General features: G+C 37.6%; 1 pseudogene; it reads left to right on the forward strand.

The window, feature by feature from the left end:
* The window catches only part of LOC136373922 (fibrillin-2-like), a 94,445-nt pseudogene that overhangs the window by 26,327 nt on the left and 47,060 nt on the right, over positions 1-21,058 (forward strand).

Below are 21,058 nucleotides of genomic sequence, written 5' to 3' on the forward strand. Positions count from 1 at the left end.
GTAAATAACTGCTGAAGTCTTTTCTGGACTGATACCTGAATGACCCTTACCAAAGAGCAGAAGCAGAACTTATATTTCTGTTTGAGCATTCATTTTAAGAGCCAGGAAGCTTGGTATAGTATCTCACTAGGAAGACCTTTTTTTTTGTTTTTGTTTTCTAAAGATATCAAAGCTCTTATTTTTTCAGGGTTAAAGTGTCAAGTTACAGAAAGCAAGGGTGGTCCTGTTTGCATCTTGGCTGTTACACCAGCTGCACCCTAATGAAAGTCTGTGGAAGAAGCGTGTTATCCAGATACTGGTATTGGCACCTGTTTTCGGTAGGAAAAAGAGGATGGAACAGCAGCTGGAGCAGCCATAACCCCACTGTTCTGCCTTCTTTCGTGTGACTGAGTCTGAGTAAAAGCTTTGCATTTTTTCCTTCTTTTCACCCCTTGCTATTTTTAAGATTTTTCCATAAGGATATGAATTCTGGCTTAGAGCAACAAGCTGTTTCTTAGTTATTCCTAGAGAATTTCAGTTGAATTTCAGAATTGTTGATCCCAGTTTGTGTTGACTCATAATATAAAAAAAAAAAATCTCTTCATACAGGTTCAGTGTTAATGAGCTAACTTCACAGGAATTCTACCATAAATATATTTTCCTGTAGTGTCTATGTTTTATTCAATGTGCTGCATGCAGCTTGGACTGGTTGTATTATCTCATGGTTTTGTTTTGAAAGTAAGTCGTGGTTTGTCAATTAATCCTCTGTACATAGCACTATCTTGCCACAGGCATTCCAGCATGAATGATGATTCTGTGACACTCTGGCATGGATCTTGATCAGTGTGGAGTAAAAAAAATGTGTGGCTGCTGTGGTCTGTAGCTCTCTCCCGTAAATCACCAAGAAGTAGCTTAGGAGCAAGAAAATCAGTTTCCAGTCCTTGTTTTCTTAATCTGACCTCCTACTTATTTGCTTATTTGTTTGTAAAATTCTTTTGCTTATTGTGGATTTTGCTGCGTACCTTGTCAATGCTGAACAGCAGTTTTGTGTCCAGCTGCCTTTCATTTAGTGGTATCTTTTTGAAAGAAATAAATTGAACAATAACCTCAAGAAAATCATTACCTTCAGGGGAAGGTGTTATGCAACTTCTGTAAGCAGTGATATAGCTTAGATTTCCATGGACCTTTCTTAATACAGGTGTCTAATGGATTAAAAAGCAATTACTTCTACAGCTACTAGTTCAGTGCCTTGTATAATACAGTGAACTTTCCTTTTTTCCCCTCAGATTACAGGACAGGCCCGTGTTTCACACAGGTGAATAAGCAGATGTGTCAGGGCCAGCTGACAGGGATTGTGTGCACCAAGTCCCTGTGCTGTGCCACCGTGGGGCGGGCCTGGGGCCACCCCTGTGAGATGTGCCATGCCCATCCTCAGCCCTGCCGCCGTGGCTTCATCTCAAATATCCACACTGGGGCCTGCCAAGGTGAGCTCTCACTGAAAGTCTTGTGTGACAACTCTTACCTCTGACAATCACGCTGAAAACCTTTCCCTTGAAATGTCACTGCTCTCCTTGTGTATGGTCTGTGTTTTATGATAAAATCCGTGTGTGCTTTGCCGCCTCCAGATTTTGGCTGCTGGATCTAGAGAACAAAGCTTAAGTGCCTGGTAAAAGTGATTATTAATCAATACTAAGGAAAAATATTCGGTGTTGTTTTTCCTTGTGTCAGAGCTAGGCCTTTGCCTGCATGCAGCAGTTTATGTTTTGCCATTCATCTTGAAGTGATTAATATGTTTTAGACACTATTTTCATAAGTATCAGGAACAGAAACAGTGCACTACAGAAGGGGCGTATGTTGCAATCTCCAAGTCAAGCTCCATTGTATAACTTGGCCACATACAATGGGTCCTTGAATCTGCTCTGACAGGCCCTGACATAGCTCCTGGGGCTTCTTTTGAATTATGTGAGAGATCAGTAGTGCTCTTTAGCACCCATGCCTACAGTAATTTTGTTTTCTTTTTCTGACAGTATACTCCCTATGGCAAATAGTTTCAAGTTACCCGTTTTAACGATGTTGCTAAATTCCACTGGGGAGCATAGAAACAACGTAGTAGTCTACTTTGTGTGATGAGTAAACAAAGGAAGTTTGAGCAGCCATAATTTTTGCTACATTTTTGTCATAATTACTAAATAGGAAGTTTGGATTGTATTTATGCCAGTTGGGCTTAGCATTCACGAGATGATGGCAAGGCACAGATAAAAATTGCTTGATCTTTCTTCAGGGAAAAGGGAGAGACAGAATTTCTTTATTTCACAGAATTTTTGCCTTCCAGTGGTCGAGACATTTCCTTTTAAGCTCTGAGTACTGGTTACTCCTCCTGACCTGAGCTCTGTGGTGTGAGCAGATTGGTAGCACCATGTCTGCTCTGTTATGAATTACCAGCCTGCTTTGATGCTGGATATGGCACTTTTTGCCTTTCCAAACTCCACGTTATGGTGCGGAGTCTGTTGAAATAAGATCACAGAATCTCAGAATGGTTGGGGTTGTGAGGGGCCTCTGGACATCATCTAGTCCAACCCCCTTCCAGGGCAGAGTCACCCAGAGTAGGTGACACAGGAGTGTGTCTATGTGGGGTTGAAATGCCTCCAGACCTCACTGTGCAACTTATTCTAGTGCTCTGCCATCCTCAATAGAAAGGTCAGAAGAAATAATATGTTTTCTCTGAGGGTTTTAGAAGCAGAGGGATCTGTCCTGCTTTTCAGTGCTTTTCTTTCTGTTGAGGACATCAGGTTTACAGAGACTTTAATGAAAGAACACTAATCCCTTTGGTATTCAGTAAAACTACCTTTGTCGTGTGTCAGTTAGACCAGGCTCACTCAGTCCTTACTTCAGGTGTTTGGCATGTTTGAAGGGAACCCTTACATCAATAGATGGCCAAGTTTGGGAATTGGTTTTAACAATGCAAAATGAGTGGAACTGTAGGCCTTGGTTTTAGAAAATGGATCATAATTTCAGTATGTGTTAGATATCCAAATCTGACAAGGTGTAACTTCTAAGTAGGAAGTTGCTGCAACTCTGCAAGGGATTTGCATGATTCAATCTTAAATAGGTCTTTAGCACCTTTTGAGGGTTAATTATGTTTCCTGAGTAATGTTCTTGTGTAGAACATAGTAGTAGTACTGTTGACTTCATTATTACCATAAACAGGCTCAAAAAAATCTAAGAGAAAACCAATCAAAGTTAAAATTGTTTGATTGTGCTTATTTTTTTTTTTTTTTTTTTTTAATTTTAATTTTTTTTTTATTTTTCCCCAGAAGTTTCTATTCAGTCATGTCCTAAACAGGAATTGTAGCTGTTCCACATCCCTCATTCCAAGAATTAGGCAGGAGGAACATCAGTGTTCTGCTTGAATGAACTTTATTGCCAGTGCTACGTGGCCTTAGGAGCAGCATAATGTCAGAAATCCTGTGTTGGAGGTTCTCTGAGTTCCTCTGTGCATTCCTCAGCAGTCCCATTTCCCACCTACACCCTTTTCCTGCAGACAGTTAATCTTTTGCTCTAAGGAGAGAAGAGTGGTCATGGCTGAGTAGATTTTGAAAACAGGAAGGTTCTCCCTGCCTCTGTTGCTGACATGATTATGTCCAAAAAAAATCTTCTGTAGTAGGAATACACTGTCTAAATGTTAAAGATACTGATGTGAACTGGACAAGAGAGAGAAGACAGATGAAGGTTCAACTTCTCAATGAAGAGTGATGATTTATTTTTGTAATCTAGTGCTTGGTATTAATGTGTCTGAGTTACTGAAAATGTTGACAGTGTTGTCTAGGATCACATCCTGCTGTTGTGAAAATAATCATTAAAACAGGGGGAAAAAAAGTGTGGTTTTATTTCTGTTGTGTGCAGTATTTCTGCTTTCTTGGATGCAGAGAAAGAACCAAGAGTTTTCAATTGTATTCCTGACCAGTTCACCTTTTAGATCCCACATGGCATATCAGTTACAAAGAAACTCCCCATACATATGCCAGGCAGAATTAAAGAGAGATTTTTTAATTTGGATAATTGTTGTCACTACCATAGTAAATAAAATACTCTGAAATCTGTGTCTAACATCTGAGTGGATTTCTTTTTCCTGAATTTTTTGTTTTTTCACAGGTTGTTTGAGAAACAGCCCACAGATCAGAAAGGGAAGGTGCATGTTTACAGTTAGCTGTGCAAATCCCACAGGCATTTTGCAGAGAAAACTATGCAAAAGCACAAATTTTTTTTCCCTTACCAAATATTAGACTATGAATACATGGAAGCATTCTATTTCATCTGTAACATACTGAACTTTTGTATATAGAACAGTATCTACAGACTTATTAATCGAATTCGCTGTTTATGGTAAAAAATTTCCTGTGTTAATGTGTTTGAGGTTTAAAAGTGTAAGTGCATAATTAATAATGCTGAATGTTCTGTGTGGCTTAGCCTTACTGTCAAAGATACTAAAAAGAAAAAAAGGCTGCTTCATTTCAGTATGCTCATTTAGGAAGCAGTTGATAAATTACGCCCTTTTTAATGAAATACTTCTGTTCTTCTTGACTTTTCTCAGTCCCCAAAACACCAATAAAATATTAAAACAGACTTAGGTTTTCTGCAAAAGGTGATACTGAAAAAAAAAAAAAATCAGTCTTCTTCTAGCATGTATATATCTTTAAGCTAGGATTAAAGTTGAATATGCTTGCATTCTTTACATGTAAATATGATGTAAGTACACTTAAATATGTTGTAAATGCGATGCATTGCATCACTGGAATTGTCTCTTCAGGCTTGAGCAAAGCTCAACATTTATTTGCCTTTGTAAAAGAGTTGGAAGAAATTAATGGAAGTGATGGAGCTTAAAATTTAGTTCACCTCAGGTCTGGTTATAGTTTTTCTGTTTCTAGGAGGTGTTCATTTCCTGCTACTCTTGAAATTAACTCACTATTGCTTGACATCTTCGACTTCTAAAGCTATGTCAGACACAGAGTGGATTTTTAAGAACTGACATGGGAAACTTAAATTAAGTGTTAATAAGTGACATAAGGCACAGGCACACTATGTGTGATAAATGCATTTGGAGGCAGTAGGGTCTGAAGACAAACACCACATGCTTTACTCGGTAGGGAGCTACTGGGTGGGCTGTATATCAATAAACACTGGAACCTTCTCTCAAAATATTGCTAAGTCATGTCACAGTTCACAGAATCAAGAATAATTAAGGTTGGAAGGAATCTCTGGAGAGCACCCAGTCTAGCCCCCCACTGCTTAAAATACTTCAGACATAAAATGTCTGCCAAGCAAACAAGCAACAAGCACTGGTTATTTAGGGGGGGGAAAAATGGGGGAAAAAAAAATCTATGCCTTTGGTAAAGTCCTTAATCCATTTGCAGTCTTAATTGTTGCATTTTGGACATGGTAGTATAATGGCTAAATTAGCATGGAGTCACAAACTAAATGCAGACTTCTCAGCAAATATACTTAAACCCAAGTCCAATGGTTACAAAAAAACCCCCACCAAACCCTAAACCTGCAAAAAGTGCTTGCCTTCTTCTTGGAATATGAGAAATTATGCTTGCTTAAATGGAAAAAGCATGTGATTAGACAAGGTGAATACCATAGTTTTATCTATAACTCAAGCACCAGGAGGAATAAAAACTGAAGCTTTGTAATCCACAAATTCATGTGGAATTTCAGTGCCTTGCAAAGGCTTTGATCATCCACCTGGAAAAGGGTTCCATATTCTTGCCAGATGTTACCTTGGGGCACCACAAAGCTGAAACAAACAGATCCAGAAGGTTCCTGAAACACCTGTATGGTAACTTCATGGTACAGGTGCTAAGGGAGCCAACCAGGAGAAATGTGCTATTGGATAGTTTTTGTATAAAAATGTACAGAAACATGGGGTGGTTTATACGTAACCAAATCAGAGCTAGGACCAACAAAAAAACCCCAACCAAAACCAAAAAGCTCCAAACAAACCCAACAAAAACACCACAATTTGAAGTGGAAGTAGAATTTAATGAAATGCAACAGGAAGTAACTACAAATTACTTTTTTATCTTAAGTCAAGTAAATTTGGGTCTTCTTTTGTGTTTGCAGATGTTGATGAGTGCCAGGCTATCCCTGGAGTCTGCCAGGGAGGAAGCTGTATTAATTCAGAAAGTTCATAAAAATGCAAGTGTCCTGTTGGCCGCAAACAGAATGAGGCAATTCAAAAATGTGATGGTAAGTGATGCTGTAGGAGAACATAGCTAAAAAGGGGTTTTGCAGACTGTTAGAGCACTTTGGTAATGAATATAATTAAGTAGTTGAATAATTGTAGTGTCTGATCTCAATGGGCATAACATCATTGAACTGTGCTTTTCGTCTCTACTTTGCAGCATCCCATCTTTTCTTCTTGGCTGTTCCCATTCTATGTTATATGTTTTTTTCTGTCTGACTCTTGTGGGTAAAAAAACCCCAGTTTTTATTCTCTTTGCAATTTCAGAACTATTGATAAAACCTCAGTGTGGGAGTAACATATAACTGCTGCTGAGTTACTAGGATTTTCTTTGTTTTCTAAAACATCTATTCCAGTTCAGGTAGATATTTTTTGCCTCATGACTGCAGAGTGAAAACAAATGTGGCAGTTTTGATGAATCTGGGTAAGTGAAAAATACCAAGGAAGTGCCTTTCTCTTTTAGATGAAGAATCAAATAGACCATCTTTAATAGATATAGTTTAATAAACATAGACTATATTTATTTAGTATATGTGCTGATAAAATCAGGAGCAGCAATAATTTAAAATTCCTTATAATTTAAAATAATGTGAAAAAAAATTGTTGAGTTTTTGTGAGTTTGTTGAAGACTTCACTGATTTCAGTGACTTTTTCATGGCTTTGAAGGAAATCAGAACTCTCAGGCTTCATCTCAACCAGTGGGTGCTTTCACATTTATGTTGTGCTGATAAGAGAAGTTTGTTACTAAAGGATTTGACTGGTTATTTGCTGCCAATTTAATTATGGTACCAAATTACAAATGCTCAGTATTCAGCTACAAACAAATACATTGTTTGTTGCCGATTTTGGACATCCCATTGGAATTTTGCTGAGATTTGCCTACAGAACAACATTCACAAGAAAAGTAATATAATCAGTTTAAAAATCATGTTTTTGCAGAGAAAATGTTGCTTCTGGTGTTGTTGCAAGTAATACCTAAGTAAAATGTTTTAAAAATTCCAAAGTGGTTTTTTTTGGTTGTTTTTTTTTGTTTGTTTGTTTGTTTTGTTTTTTTGTTTGGGTGTTTGGTTTTTTTTTTTTCCTGGTCCTGCCCTACACATTCTTTTGTTTGTCTGTGGTTTGTTTTTTTTGTGTTTTCTAGGTTTTTTTCTACTCAGCACCTGAAAGGGGAGGGAGCAGGCAGGTGTGTAGATGCTTGTGGTTGAAAAGGAACAACAAAAGTCAGAAGGTCCACGAAAACTTAAAAGTGGTGTTAGGAAATCACACATTTGGCACAGAAATTGAAATGTTTGTCTCTGACCTCCTGGTATCAGCAAATGGGGGTTGGATTTGAAATAAAGGGCAGGGTGAAAGAAAAGAGAGAGAGGGAGGGAGGAAGGAAGTAGGAAGGGAGAAAAAGAAAAAGAAGGAAAAAGGAAAGAAAGAGAGGGGAGAGAGAGAGAAGGAAGGACCGTCCTTGCGTTGGCTTTCTACACAAATTAATTCTAGACCTTCCTGGACATGGCTCAAATAGACCCCAATTGAAAGATGTTTTTTATTGACCTAGTCCTTGATTTTTACCCACAGGCCTTTAACCTCTGTGGCTGTTTCTCAGAAATAGTCTATTTGTACCTATAATCTATCCTAACCTATCCATAGTTATTTACCCTTTTTTGTTAGAAGTGCACTGGATCTTTTTGATTCTCTTGTCTGTAAATTCTTTTGATGCCAAAAGAATTTACTCAGAGGCATGTTTCCTTTGTTCTGAAACCAGTACTTAGAGCATTCTTCGCATTCTAACTATCTAAAGCTTTAATTGTTGGAAACATTATTCTGCAGATCTCCTTGATAGTACCCACAGGAAAAGGTGAATGTATTTTTGACATAGATCTTCTTAAAGAGCTGTGGTGCTTATGGAACCATGCATAATAGAAGTGAATCATCTGCTGTCTGATTTTGCTGTTATTTCATGATTCATTAATCAACACGTCTTCATTTCCTGTTGTTGGCAGCCTGCTGCAGAACAGGTCATGTGTTCTGGCTTTTTGTCTTTTAAGCCCCTGCCACTTGTGTTTGTGGCAGAAGTTGAATACTAATTAGTTCCTGGTCACAGCTTCCCTAGTCAGGTAATTCCTTACAGTGAATTAGGCAAATAACAGCCCTCTCCTTGTATTTTGTACCATCTTTTCTGGGGAAGAAAGACATTGTGAAACTTGATAGCCAAGGTGGTAATGTCAAAATTATTCCAGGATAATACCATGCGTACATTACTCTAACAATTGAGCAGGGAATGAAAGGCATGGTTCTAATCTGACTTTTTTACTTATGTGCTCAATTAAGTGTTCATAATCTCTTAGAAAAAATTTATAGGAAAAAGCTATAGCCAGTCCTTCAAACAATTGCACTTTCAGTTTGTAGGACTGGTAATTTGAGTGAAGTTACAGAAGTTTTATATATATATATATATATATGTATATATACATAAGTTTTATATATATATATATATGTATATGTATATGTGTCTGTGTTTGTGGATGCAGATTGGGCCATTGAGAAGGATGTAAGGAACTGTTGTCCTATGAGTCAACAAAATGTATACAGAGAAATTATTTAATAGAAACAGCATTATTTTAATGAAGGGTTTTTGTCACAAACATGGTGTAGAAATGATGTAGTATGGAGTATTCTGCTCACTCCTTTCCCTCTTTTAGGTATGGAAAAGCAGATCAAATGTTATTTACTGGCTACAAACAACAAAATCCAAGTTGGAGTCAGTAATAGTCAAGGCTGCAGTGTTCAGAGGCTGAAATCTTGTGATAATTATTCAGACCTTCTTTACTATAACAGCAATTCTCCTACTTAAAAAAGAGAGATTTGAGATCTGCTGTATCCCCTCTGCTCCTGAGCATCCAGACATATTTTGTGGATGTATTTTTTTCTCCTGTTGTTCTTCCTGGAAGCAACAGCACTTGTTAGAATAAGTAGGAATGTCCATGTTGTGCTTTTTGTACCATAATAGTTGAAAAAATTTGGGGAAGGCCATTACAGGGATTGTACTGAATTCCAGCTGTCCTGTGCACCATTGTGGTGTCCTAGCTAAACAAAAGAAAACCCCAAACACTTCACTTTTTTTTTTTTTTTTGCCTAGAAGTTTTGGTTTACAATATACTGAGTTCTCACTGTCATCTTAGGAATGAAATACTGTTCATTTTTAGGATGTTATTATCTCCCAGGGTTTATGGAACTTACATTTTGGGTTATTCAGTGATGAATTAAACGTAGAGAAATTGAGGAGACAAACTTTTGGTTATGCATGCTGCTTTACAAAAGGAGTGAAGTATTACTTTCTGTGTTCCAGGGTTCTGATAAATGTGTTTTACTTATTCTTCTCAAACAGCAAATGCATCATACTCATTAAATAGATATAATTAGTTATGACACTGTTTACAGTTAAAGGTGTTGTAAGAGATAGGGTGCCTCTGTTGCTTTTCCAAAAAGATACGTTACTGCATACTGTTGATATCAAAAGGTTAAGACTATATGAAACAGATAAAGGCCTTTAAAAAAGAAAGAAAGAAAGAAGAAAGAAAGAAAGAAAGAAAGAAAGAAGAAAGAAAAGAAAGAAAGAAAGAAAGAAAGAAAGAAGAAAGAAAGAAAGAAAGAAAGAAAGAAAGAGTCATCAAAATTGAAAGAATCCCTTAAAAAAATAGTTCTATTTCAGATTTTCCTGCTTCCATGTATAGTTTCATTAGCCTGTATGCTATTCAGAGTTGGTCCTACCAGGTATTCCTACTTTCTAATATTATTTTCTAGACTAAAATTATTTTCAAGGATAATTTGGCAGTTGAGAGCCCCATTTCTGATACTTGTAACTCAGTTATTTATAAAACACTGCTTTCCCAGGGTAAGAGCAGTAAAAGCCATGAATTCTAAATTGCAGGCAGCCAGGCTGGATCTTTTTGGCAGAAGCTCACTGGGTAATAAATTTGCAAGATTTTTGTCACACATTTAAATTGTTTCTCATGTTGGGACTGGATGTCCTATCCTGTGTGCCACACTTGGAGCCATTCATGCCACCAGTCTTCTTCACCCTTAACACAGCATCTCCTCTTACTTATCTTTGAAGCATTTTCCTGAGACCATTAATTTATGCATTTTGGAGGAGGGGGAGAGAAGAAAACTAGTAACTTTTTCAACCAGTGTCACTAGAAATAGCCCTTCCTGAGGTGAAGTCTCAGAATTTCCAGAGATAATAGCAATATTTTGAAATAACTGCGCATGCAAGAACAAGGGAGGGAGAAGGAGAGACAAAGACCTGGCTCAAAACCCAATGAAACAAAAAATACAATTACTTGTAACTGCTCTAGTAAGTTAAAAAAAATTATTCTTCCACCAGAGTTCTCCATGTTAATTGATTTTTCTGTCTGATGCAAAAGACTCTGGAATCTTCTTCCAGTCTGATCACTACCTGGATTTCAGGAAGGTGCTTGTTTACCTTCCCAGCTTCCTGTCATTCTTGAACAAGAGCTGTAGGGAAGGATGGTCTGTGTCCTCCAGCTTTGCAGAGATGGTGAAAAACTTCCTTCATCTGCCTTTCACTTGCCAGCTACAAACTCTGATTGGCTTTGCACTGTTGGACCACTGGTTTGGAATTTGGCAGCCCCTTGTTACACACAGCAGCTCATTTATCAGCGTGGTGACATCTCACTACATTCATACATATTTGCACACAAAATTGCCTCAGTGTTCATGTGGGACCATTGCTTTTAGTCAGCAGAAATACTTGATGGGATCGGAAGATTCATTTGCATTCAAAAGGCTTGGCCAAAATTTTTCTTACAGTTGGAATGTTAAGGGGCCAGAAAACAGTCTCATGAGCAATATTCACGTGGTCACAGGAAGCCCAGAGATGTCCTAGCTGTCTGCTGTGCCATCCTTCAGCCTGAAAGCAGGGTGTATATTTTGGCATTCCACTGTAGCTGTTCTCTGCTTCCCAGAGGTGGCACTCAGTCATTCAGGAGAGGAAATCTTAGCCTGCTCTCATATTCTCTGTGGCTTGAAGTGTTAAATACCCAGTACCTGTATAAGGAAAACCTCCAACAGGTAGCAAACAAAACTATTTTCAGTAAGCAAGCACCAGCAATATTTTATTCAGAGTTGAATAACAACTTCATTTCAGAAAGGCTCTCTTTCCCTCTTTTTAATGCAGTATGTACAATTATCCCTTCTAATTATCCCACATATTTTCCTTTTTGGATAGATATTAATGTATGCAGCATCATCACAGGGATTTGTGAGGGTGGTGTTTGCTCCAACACTGTGGGGGGTGTTACTTCTGCATTTGCCCACGGGGTTTTGTCACATCTGTGGATGGATCCTGCACTCCTGGTAGGTGCTCCAGCCATCTGGCACTTCCCCTCTGCCCAAGGGCCTCACTCTGTTGTCCAGGCTAACAGGAATTGTTAATTTTAATTGTTTCATAAATCTGCATCTGGTGAGCCCAAAAGTTAAGCCTACTTTGGTTTTAAAGGAGGAAACATTTATCCCTACTTGGTGCTTCAAATCCCATCTCACACAGGTTAATTTAACCTTAGGTGGTCAACATAAGGCACAAAAATAAACTCAAAAGGCATTAAGTAGCATATCTTGATGTGCCACTAGTTTGTCAGAAACAGATAATGAGGCAAACCAAGGGTTGGATTTCAATAGATTTTTTTATTTTAGATTAAACTCACTGTCCTTTTACAGGACAGTTTATTTAATAGCTAACCCTGCATTTTAAAAACACATTTTGCTTACTTCCGCATATGTTGATTTCTTATATATAGGTGTGTGTGTCAAGCATGTGATTTAAACCATTTTGATCAATTAACTATAAGTACTGCATACCACATGTAAAAAACCTTAACTATTGCTAACAGTAATGTATTCTCTAGATCTCATGTGGTTCTTATTTCAGGTATCTCAAAGCTCTTTGTTCTCCTATGGGGGAAGGGATAGGAATTCTGAAGGGGTTTCTGACTTGCAGATAAATGATGTGAACAGGTAGCAGCACTAGACCTACAAGTGATTTAATATTAATAAATTTAAACAGTGTAGCCACCATTCAGGTTCATCTGAGGGGTGCCAACTTCAAATACATTGTAGCTAGGCTCAGGAATACTGAAAACTTATGATTTTCAATAGGATCAAAATTTCTGTGGATTTTGGCATGTTTTACAATTTGATTTTTGAAGTCAGCTCCCAAACCAGCTGCAGAAAAATCACATACCCTAGTCTGTAAAGAGCAGTTGCTTACGTTACAAAGAAAATGTGTCTGAGAGTTCTTGTGCTCTGTCGTATTAGAGTATAATTCATATACTCTGTAAGTGTAATTTGTCGTTTGCTTAGGAGAAAAGTGAAGAATGTAAATCCTAAAACAAATTATTTTATTCTTCTTAATTTAAGATGAGCATTTGCTTTCAAACCAAGTATCAGGATCTGTAATTAGCACCATGTCTTCTCAAATTATTTGAGTTTCACTTGTAGTCAGCATTCAGGACTGTGACAATAAAAGATCGTCTGTCCTTGAGAGAGAATACTTTTCACATGGCATTACTAAAAATACTGTTGTACTTTCAGTCTGCTGAGCAGAGTAGACTGAATAGCATTTTTTCAGTTAGATACATCTAAAGCAAGGGGAAAAAATCATTAAATGAATTTACTGTTACTGCTGTTGCTACATGAAGTATTTCAGGTTTTGCCATAATAGGGGTTTTATATATAAAAATTTATCTACTGTTTGTTTGTATTGCTTTGTGTCTTTCATATCATCCATATTTCCTGTTTGAGCAGACTTTAGGATTGCATGGTGGATTAATGCAAGGCTAATGCCACTGCACCTGTGTGATCCTGTGCAGTAAATCTAATGTGGAACACGTGGGCCAGATAATTATTTGGTGCAGTTTGGATGTTTGGGGGGATTTTGTTCAGTTGGTTGGTTTCATTTTTTTTATACAGTAAAGCATTTGACCTTACCTCAGGTGAATGAAGGAAGGTAACTTTGAGAGCTCATGTTGATGACTTTTCTCTGTCCCTAAAAATATGAGTCAGACGCAATTAGGATAATGAAAAAGGTACCTTTATATGAGGATCCTCAAGTACACAAGTACTCCCTTTTTCCTCAGGGAGAAAAGTCTGAAGATGCACACAGTGTGTAATGTGTACAAATTTTGTAGATTCACAGGGAGGAGAATGCCTTGGTGCAGAGCAGATAATTGCTGGTGAAGACACACAGAATTGCCAGCTTGGATGCAGAGAGCTTATACTGTCAGAACTAACAATGATGCACATTGTCCTGACCTGATAAAGCCTCTTAGATTTTACTTCCTTGTATCTGTGTATGATTAATCTGTAAAATGGGCAATCCACTATTTAAGAGTAGGCTTCAGAAACATAAAGCTCTGTCGTTTCTCAGAAACTTGCTGACATTCAAAGACAAGCCCTGTTTGCTCTTTATAGATAAGTCCATTAAGTAAAGGATCTGTGAACGATGACTTCTAAATTAAGTGCTTGCTTTTGGCATGGAGAGATATCACAGTTCACAAAGTTTACTGATTCTGGGCATTTTTATTTCTCTCTCTCTCTCTCTCTCTTTCTCTCTCTCTTTTTTTTTTTTTTTTAATAATACATTTTAAATAATACATGCATATTAATAAATTATATATATTTAAATACCTATTTCTTCCCGTGATGCACATCTGTAGTGAAATGACAGCTTGATGCATCATATCAAAATAGCGAGTTTTAACTCTTGACAACTTTAAAAAATGAGGACATTTCAATTTGTCTTGAAAATGATCTCTTGATGCTATCAGTATCTCTAGAGCTTAGCTCAATACTTCATTAGGTTATAATTAATTTAAATTAAGCTGTTTTAATTCATCGATTATACAGATACTCCTCAAGCACTGCTAGCAATCCCAAGCAGGCACTAAACGTTTTCTTAGTTTTGGCCTGCCAAAGGGAACTAGTTGGATTAGAATATATGGCTTGATTCACGATGCATATAAAAAATTAAATTGGTTGGGTTCAGAAAGAAATGTTGGATATGCATCAACAGTTCTTCTTGGAGAGAATTTGTTTGTACTGTTTTTGTCTTAAAACTGATTCCACTTAAAAGAAAAATCAGCAAATAATGCTGTCAGCAGGGGTCCTATTCTTGCATGTAACAAGCTTAAAAACCTCACAGGGATAATAAACAGGATTTTGGGGCTAAAGAGGAGTACCATTTACAGTGTTCCAATTACAACTGCCATTTCCTCAACGTTTCCATAACTACAGAATTGCAGCCATTATTGTCATATTTTGCTTCTGACAGGATTTTCTTACTTCTCATGGAGCCATAAATGGCAGAAACAATGAAGGTGTTGTTTGTGCTCTGCATGGTGTGTCTAGGAATGCATTTGCATTTTGTGAAGAAAGAGTTTTGTTTTCTCATGGGACAGTAATAATTGATGCTGGAGAACTTTATGGCTTGTGGTGTTGGAAATTAACTCTCTTTGTAGAAAAGGGCCGTTTAATTAACACTTCCAAAATATGTGTACTTCAAAATACAGGGTATCTGTTCATGTGTCTTTTGAATGCCTCCAGGGAGGAGTGGAGGGACAAGTATTTAATGCAGTCCTCACCCTTCACAGTCCACAACAGCATTTACAGAGTATAAATTACTCTGTAATACCTCCCAGAAGCACTCCGTAGTTCTAATAATGTCTTTGGTTTCTGGATTACAGATATAAATGAATGTGAAAGCAGCCCATGTGTCAATGGTGCCTGCAGGAACAAACTTGGGTCGTTCCACTGTAAATGTTCATCTGGCAGCAAGCTGGACCCTACGAGACTGATCTGTATTGGTGGGTATTTCCTCCCTTTATTTTCCCTTTTTATAAATAAATAAATTCACACACACATGCACATATTCTACATATATATAAGAATGTTAGCATCCTTTCAGAATTCTTTTGGGAAAAGAGCAGAATGCTGCAGAGATTTTATTAGAGTAAGAAGCAACAGTTTCCTGGATGTCAGTTGCCTGCAGGATGTCATTGGCATTATCTTTGAAAGCCATTCATTAGTTTGGTTTTTTTCCTTGCCTTCCTAAGAATATTCAGAAGGGTTTCAGTCATCTATACTTCACAGGTGTTCATAAGCTGCCATTTTTTCATATTATTTGTGTATCATAATTGAAATTACTGTAGGATATGCGTGGTGCTCCAACTCTATAGTGTCATTAAGTGGGTGATGCTAAACTTAAATATTGCTTTTGTTTTCAGATGGATTTGTTTGGTGGTTTTCATTTGAATTTTCTTGTCAGGATTTTTTAAAGTGGAAAAATGAATGCAAACACTCAAGCTTCTATTTAATTATGAAATTCTTCCATGCCTGAATACATTTTTGAGTGAATGTTACTTTTGTAGCTAGGTCTTCTCTTCTATTTCCTTGTAGCATCACTGGCTGGTTAAGTTTATTATTGTTTTTGTAATTTTCATGTTATGCTGGTTTCTTGACATAACTCCACTAACCTATGCTTTTTGCACCTCTTATTTTCAGTCTGGTATTCTTACAGCCAAAGGGGCCAAAAGTTCACCAAGAGCCTAATAGTAAGTGTTTTGGATTTACTTTACACATGGTTTTTGTTGGATTGTTTATAGTATGAGGTCCCATTTCGCCTGAATAGCAGTGATAAAAAACATAAACAAAAAAACCCAGCTGGATAGTCAGATAAAAACTGAAGAACAGGATCCAGCTACATACCGTGAGCCTTATCCTTTGTTTTTTCATGTTGACAAAAATTGACTCAGGAACCATGTTCTTCCACTACAAGTGTGAATATGTTAAGACAGAAGGGTCAGAAGTAGAGCATGCAAGACATATGGATTTTTACTGCTAGAGTCCAGTTTTTCCACCTTGGCCAAAATTTCGCTGACATTGGAAGCAATGAGAGGAGAGCAGGCTAGGATATTGAAAAGTGAGTGAGAGGATGCAAATTACAGGTGGCTTACTTTGTGGAAAAACTTTAAAATGTTCTTATCAGATGTATGCCATTTTAAATGTCAAATTTATTTTCTTGCATTATCCCTGTGGAGAAAGACTCGTATATTGAATATATTTGTCCTATTTTTTAAAATCAGATTGCTTCTATAAAGCACTGCTGTAACCTACCTTATTCCTAAATTTAAATGAAGGGCTAAAATAGTATTGAGGTTTGGGATTTTTTGTTTTCTTCATAAAAACTATCAAGGTAACATAATGACCAATGCTGACAAGTTTGTGGTTTTTTTACTTTCAAATTTTTTCTCGTCTCAGAACCAGAATCAGTAACACAGTATTCAGCATAGATGTGAGCCATTTGTCTCTTTCTGTAAGTTTTCCTGGGCAGAGAGAAAAATGCTTTGCTCAAATTATAGTCAGAATGCAATTCATAGCATTTGCACCAAGATTAAAGCTCAAACTTTTGGTAAATGAGGGTTGTAAGTTCAGCAATTATAATAAAAAACTTTCAGCAATGATATTGACATACTTTGCTCGCCCACGGGTAGCTTTTGCAATATTAAGACCACGCTTGTGGAGGGAAGAAAAAGGGAATTGTTTTTCAAGTATATTTGAATTATACAAGTGTTTCACTGTTATTTTGGCAATTGCCCATATCTTAGGGATACTTCCATTTGTGCTTTTTGAAATACACACTTTTACATGCTTTTTATGCCTATTTTAGTCAAGATTTGTGGAGTTCATACAGTGCGCAGTAAGTAGGATGCCATCTGCCTGTAGTATGCATATATTTTTCAAGCCAGAATCAAAGAGATAAGGGCAACAGAAGGAATGCTTTGATGTTGGATAATAACTGTTCCACCAAAGATTTTTGTCTGGACAAAAGAGACAGTGCAAAATAAAGGAAGAGCCTGAAAAAGACAAGCAGACTTTGGCAGGGCAGTGTGGGTGCAGCTTGTGTGAGCAGAAGCACCTGCTAATTTTTAGAATTTAAATAATTTTTGAGACACTGGTTTTGATTTTTCACTTCTATAGAGCCGGCTAGTAAAAGGAAATAATGTTGATCTGTCCCACATGGTTGAGACTAATGTTAACTTAAATAATAGAACTGTGTTACACTTAACTAATGAAATGAAATACCCTGCCCAATTTCTGGGGCTGATTTCACTCACATTATTGGGCAGGGTTTTTTTCCTGTTGCTTTAACCAAAGTAAGGTTATGCTCCCTGTGATCCATATAATTTTTGACAGCTTGGTGGAATAGTTGAAGCAGTTTAGAAGAAAATAAGTTGGAATGATTCTGACTTAAGCACATTGTTCCTGAGCATGAGGTATTGGTAATACATCTGGCCTTTTGCACATACAATGCATGTAAATCTTAAAATCAAACCTTATTCTCCTTTAATTATTCATCAAACTAAATTTGTCTGGGTCACTTGCTTAGCTTCGAACTCTGAGTATGCGCCAACATTTACACCGTGCCTGGGCTGATGTGCCAGTTTGGGTCAGACCTTACAGACTGCTTTTGCTGTCTGATTGCCAAGGTTGTTGCCTGTCTCAAGAATGTACCTTTGAGAGTAACCTTGTAAAGGTAGAGAAGTGTAAAGGTTTTGAAGGTAAAACCTACAAAGTATGTACCTGATTTGAGATGTTACTGTCTTTTCAAAGAATGTCTAATGCAGCAGCAGAACCAGACCCCTAAAATAATACAGAGCACTCCTAACCACCCTGTTTGGTTTTTCTTTTAAACTTCCTTACAGTCTTGAAGGCTTCCCTTTAAGAGAGACAAGAACACCTGCATTTCAGAAAGGGTTCAGTCAGTTGTCCGGGAAAGGGAGTCCCAGCTTGGGATCCCTGCCTTTGTATATTTAAGATGGATCAGCCACTATCTGAATTAAATTAATAAATCCACTGCAGTGTCTGTAAGACTTCTGCCAGCTGTGATGCCTGGATTGCCTCAGGCAGTGTGCTTTGTTGGCCACTTTCAGTGATAGTGCTATCCTTTTACACATGTTCTAAACTAAAATGTGTACAAAATTACTCTAATGGAAGTTTTTTTTTCCTTTTAAAAAGAGCATGTGCTCTCTTGGTACTGTGCTTGCTGGTGTCATGGACATAGCATGCCAGCTTTTCTGGCTGTGACAATTCTGTATTGTTTCTGCTTTCTGTTTTGCTGCAGACAGCCTGAAGGGGACTTGTTGGCTTAATATCCGAGACAGCCACTATGAAGTCAACATCAATGGTGCAACGCTGAAATCTGAGTGCTGTGCTACCTTAGGAGCAGCTTGGGGCAGCCCATGTGAACGGTGTGAATTGGGTATACTCCAGTATCCTGCATCTTTGGGGAGAAAGGAATAAGTACCAGTAGTAGACTCTGATCATCTCTGTATATTAAAAAAAAAAAAAAAAAAAAAAAAAAAACAAACCCACAAAAAACAACAACAACAACAAAAAAACCACAAGCAAAAAAAGCCCCTCCAAAAAACAAAACAAAAAAACCCCCTATCAACCAAATGAAACAAAACCCGCCAAAACTGGGCCCCCTTCCAAAAGCCTATGAAAAGAAGTTTCTTCTTTAAAAGTTATCTGGTTTAGACTTGTAATCTCCACCCATCAGAGATCGTTCTAATAACTTCAAATATGCCAGGAAATAACATGTGAATAAACCTCTTAATGGCTACATTATGTTTCATCTCAAAAGGACTGTGTATTGACTGGGATAGGGATGTAAAGGACCAAAATTCTGGACGACTTTTTATGTTGTGGGCTGTTAACACATTTTTTTCCAGCTCTTTTCAAACATGTAGCTTGTGTACCATTATTGATTGCAGAAATAGTATTGCTGTTAGGTTGCAGGGCAGTTATGGAAGCTGGAAGAAGCAATGCTAACTGTGCCCTAGTTTATGGCAAAAATACTGATCCCCTTACGGTTTGAAAAATGCCACTGGCATCTGAACTGGTGTCAAGATGTTTTAGCCTCTAATTTTCAATTGGAACGGTAACTGTAGGCACATGTATCCCCACTAACAAGCAGAGTGCAAGCAGCATCCAGCAGAGCTCTTAACTGTGCAGTACAGCAAAGTTATTCCTTTGGACTTCAGGAAGCAGCATGGCCAGGTTAGACTGGTAAAACTGATTAAAACCTAATCAGTCTAGACAGATAATTAGCTCAAATTGGATGTGTTATAAATTATAAGAAGCAAATTCAAAATAACAGAATTTATTTAGCAAATTTCAAAAAAAACAATTAAAAGCCACAATAAAATTGGACAACATCAATTGAATGCTGGGTGGGCAGAGTGACAGTAACAGTGGTACCATCCAACCTCAGCCACACACTCTAGGTCCGTTGTAAAGTTTTTTTTATATGGTTTATTTGTCTTGAGGCTAAGTCCATTGAAAGCTCAAATATTCATGTATCTTTTTATTTCCAAGTGAGGTCTTGAAAGGGGTTCCGTAAGTATGAAAAGGCGTTGATAGTCTTCCTGGATTCCGTCTTTGGGGTACTGATTTGATCATACTCAGGATCTCCTATCAAGATTGGTATCAGATGTCGAGCAGCTGTGAAGTGGAGGCCCATCATTGGTGAATAGGCCATCTCCAGTCCCGCCCTGTCATTTCTGTTGCAAATGTGGTTTCGAAGCTTGCACTACGGGTCTTAGAATCTTAGAGATGCCCTGGAGTAGCTTTAATAGAACAAATCTTTGATACACGAATTTATCCATTATATTTATCACGGATGTGTTTGAGCCCTGACTTTCTTATTCTACAACTAGTTAAATGACAGCACGCTCTCAAATCATCATGTAATAAGTGATCAGCCTATTTTATCAATAAGCCATTTTATTGAGAAATATTGCAAAATAGAAATTCGAAAAAGCTACAAGCAAAGGACAGCCCTGAGCCCAGGGTCGGTGCTGGGTGAACCTTAGATCCGGCCTCTATCGCACCGTATCCTTTCCCGTTCACAAAGTCCGCTTTTGCAGGGCCTGTTTATATACAGTTTTTCGGCCAGAAAGAAGGTTGTCTCATCCTTTTGTCCACTCAGTCACTGTTCCATATTCATATTTCTTTTCTTCCTGTCTCCCGGTCTGATGAATAGCTTTCCAGGCAGGGCTGGATGTCTGATTGCATTTACGGGAACCCTGCATTGGGATGCACACCCAGGCCGATGTAGATAAGATTTCCATCCAGTGTTGATCACTGGGTCGTTGGCAGTCCCATCTTCAGAAGAGATCCATCTCCTGGTGGAGACACCCTTCTTTCTATTGCAAATTCACTGCTTCCCCTGTTCCTGGCAGAGGCTGCAGTTTCACAGTCACTTTTTATTTGTTGGATTTAAAATTATTTTATACCATATATTTCTATAAAACACGAATTAATTCTCTAAAACTTACAACAATTATATGATGCTACAGTTTACATACATCTCCTAAATGCTCAGGATCCATTATTATTTACATACATCTCCTAAATGCTCAGGTCCATTATTAAGCTTTGGTGGGGAAAAAAAGCTGATAGTTGATATTACTACAATTTTAAATGTTCAGGCCTCTTGAAGGAATTTTACCTTTTAGCTACATGTGAGTGCAGAGACTGATATGATTAGGTGCTGATCATTTCTCTAAGGAAAGCACGTGAGAAAGTAATGGTCAAAGATTTAATTTTCTCAACTAGTCACTTAGTTTAAGCGGCATGTATGAGTCAATACTTTTCTTGATGGAGATTAGACCACTCCCCACCTTACAGAGTGAAATTATTAGCAAATTCTGAAGATACACATATTTTTAAATTTTCTGCTCCTGCCTTCCTATCATTCTAAAGCAGTAA

This window comes from Sylvia atricapilla, chromosome Z (genome assembly GCF_009819655.1).
Source record: "Sylvia atricapilla isolate bSylAtr1 chromosome Z, bSylAtr1.pri, whole genome shotgun sequence".
Taxonomy (NCBI): domain Eukaryota; kingdom Metazoa; phylum Chordata; class Aves; order Passeriformes; family Sylviidae; genus Sylvia; species Sylvia atricapilla.